The 2,577-nt window shown below is 34.9% G+C and overlaps 1 protein-coding gene across 1 annotated transcript in view; it reads right to left on the bottom strand.

The window, feature by feature from the left end:
• The window catches only part of LOC112162060 (receptor-type tyrosine-protein phosphatase epsilon), a 28,941-nt gene that overhangs the window by 21,821 nt on the left and 4,543 nt on the right, over window positions 1-2,577 (bottom strand). The window contains exon 2 of the mRNA XM_024297706.2: window positions 104-229. The gene's annotated coding sequence lies outside the window, so the exon portion shown is untranslated. The remainder of the gene's footprint in view (window positions 1-103; window positions 230-2,577) is intronic.

Genomic DNA, 2,577 nt, shown 5'->3' with positions numbered 1-2,577 from the left:
TTCTGGCCTATTTTTGTATTATACTGTAAATATATAACATTTCCAATCTAAATATATCACTTGGACAAAAATTAATCTTAAAAATGTGTAACAAATAACTTACATTTTGAATCAAACCTGCTGTCAGTCAATCCATCTTTCCATATCAAGCTTTGTTCCTTTGTTTTCTCCTGGATTCAGTTTTTTGAGGCACTTGAGCTGCCAGCATGGGACAGGAAATCAAAGTAACCTGGAACAAATAATAAAACAAAACATAATTTTTAAGCATTATATACAGCCGTTTGCAATATCTGCTTTCCAGTTAAATACTTGTTGCACGCCAAATTCACTGTCGTAAAAAAGCAATATACATCTGTTTAAGACAAGTAGCTTATTTGTGCATATTTTCTAATTATTTTGTCTTTAGTAAGTGTGGAATTTTTCTCTCAGCTTGTCTATAAAAACATAACCACTTTACTCATCCACCAAAGGCACAATATTGAATCTAAGCAGAAATTTAAAGGAAGATAAATTAGTCCCCAAAAGTAGCTGGATGACTGAAACTGTTAGAGCAGCAGGAAAAATGTAAATTAATGAACAAGTTAAATGGAACACTTCTTGTCCTGTTTTAGGGAAGGAGCTGCGCTCAACACTTTAAAACTTTAAGGAAGATGCTGATGTTTTGTTGGCATGATCTTCATTATCTTAACACATTTTATTACAAGGGCTGGAAAACTGATCAAAAGCTAAATTTGAAGCTCAACATGATTAGTATCTTGTGATTCTGTTAGGATGCATGCTATAGATTTTACAAAGGTTCTCCACAAATGATGCAGTACTATACTAATATATTATGTATATTTATGCTAAAATTATACTTTCAATTTTGGAAACTTTTTTTACTCTATCTAGCTTCAAAATAAACTCATAAGATCTGAAAAAATAAATCTTCCGTGCCAAGTAGTAGTTTGATGACCCTTATTGTCTCAAAGAGGACGGAAAGAAAAAAAGCAAATTAAATTAATATACAGAAAAAGTCCTTTTTTTTTGCCTACCAAATCCCAAGTGAAACAAAATTGGAAAAACTCAACATTGTCACCCTTTTTACTTTCAAACTTCAGCTTTAAGCAAATATTAATGAAGTGTTTCATTTGTGGGAAAAAAAACCTCTCAGTTTCAGCCACAAGAGTCCTGATAGTTCTGCAGCATTTCCTGTAAGCTAATGACGTCTGCATGTGTGGCTCTCATGAACTTATCGCTGTTCAAGCACATGATGCACAAAAATGTATTACATTTAGGAAAAAAACAATAAAATTGAACACTTTTGATACTATTTTTAAATCTTGACAAAAACAGTTCGGGGAATTTGCTACTTTTAAACACTTGTCCTGATATGAAACTCCACATTTCCTTAATCCTTTTCCTTCCTTAGTAGAAAGAAAGAGGAGGAACGCACGCCACATTTAGTTATGATACAACATGACCAGTTTCTTTCAGTACTGCTCAGCCCATTGACTCGCAGAGGAAAAAAAATGAAGGTCATTAAAGTTTGACATGAGTGCAGTCATCACCCAGTACCCTGAAGTTCAATCAATTATTTATATCAAAAAGGGCAACACTGACGTCCTGGATCCCAGCGCAGCTATGACGTAGAGGATGACTCGCTTTTCTTTTTTCATCTTTAAATAATATTTAAAAGTTGTTTTCCTACGTATTCCAACCTCCGCCACCGACGTTTGACCCTCCCCCAATTGCTGAGTGGCATGCACCTCCTCCACCTTTACCACTCTATACAGATTCATAAAAAAACGAACCCTTTTTCAATATGACTGTTTTTCTGTTGGTTTAATCTCCATAGCAACCATTACATTTTTTGGTCGCCTAGGGGTGACGAACACACCTGTGTAATTCTTAGAAGAATTGACAAAAGTAAATTTTTGGATTTCCTGGGCAACGAATATCTTTTGTTGACCATTCCTATAATGTTCATTCTGTTGGCTGTATCTCCATAGCAACCATTACATTTTTTGGTCGCCTAGGGGTGACGAACACATCTGTGTAATTCTTAGAAGAATTGGCAAAAGTAAATTTTTGGATTTCCTTGGCAACGCATATCATTTGTTGACCATTCCTATAATGTTCATTCTGTTGGTTGCATCTCCATAGCAACCATTACATTTTTTGGTCGCCTAGGGGTGACGAACACACCTGTGTAATTCTTAGAAGAATTGGCAAAAGTAAATTTTTGGATTTCCTTGGCAACGAATATCTTTTGTTGACCATGCCTACATTGCCCATATTTTTTTTGTTTAGCTTGAGCCAACAATTGCATTTTCACAGTATTACAGTGAAAAATGTACAGGCAACAGAGGAACACCACTTTTGTGAACTGGCCATGCTAACATTGTTAAAAATCGACAAACTTCTCAACCCAACAGCTGATATAAGTAGCAACCCATTAATGCTCAAGAAGTTAAGAGGCGATAGATCAAAATCCTTTATTGGAGTTTCTATTTGTAGGGATTACTAAAGGGGATTTTTATTTTATTCTGGAAAATTCAAGATGGTTGAATCTTCCTGGGGTCTAGAATCAACAAA

Source organism: Oryzias melastigma, linkage group LG15 (assembly GCF_002922805.2).
Source record: "Oryzias melastigma strain HK-1 linkage group LG15, ASM292280v2, whole genome shotgun sequence".
Lineage (NCBI taxonomy): Eukaryota > Metazoa > Chordata > Actinopteri > Beloniformes > Adrianichthyidae > Oryzias > Oryzias melastigma.
This window is presented reverse-complemented; position numbering and strand designations above follow the sequence as displayed.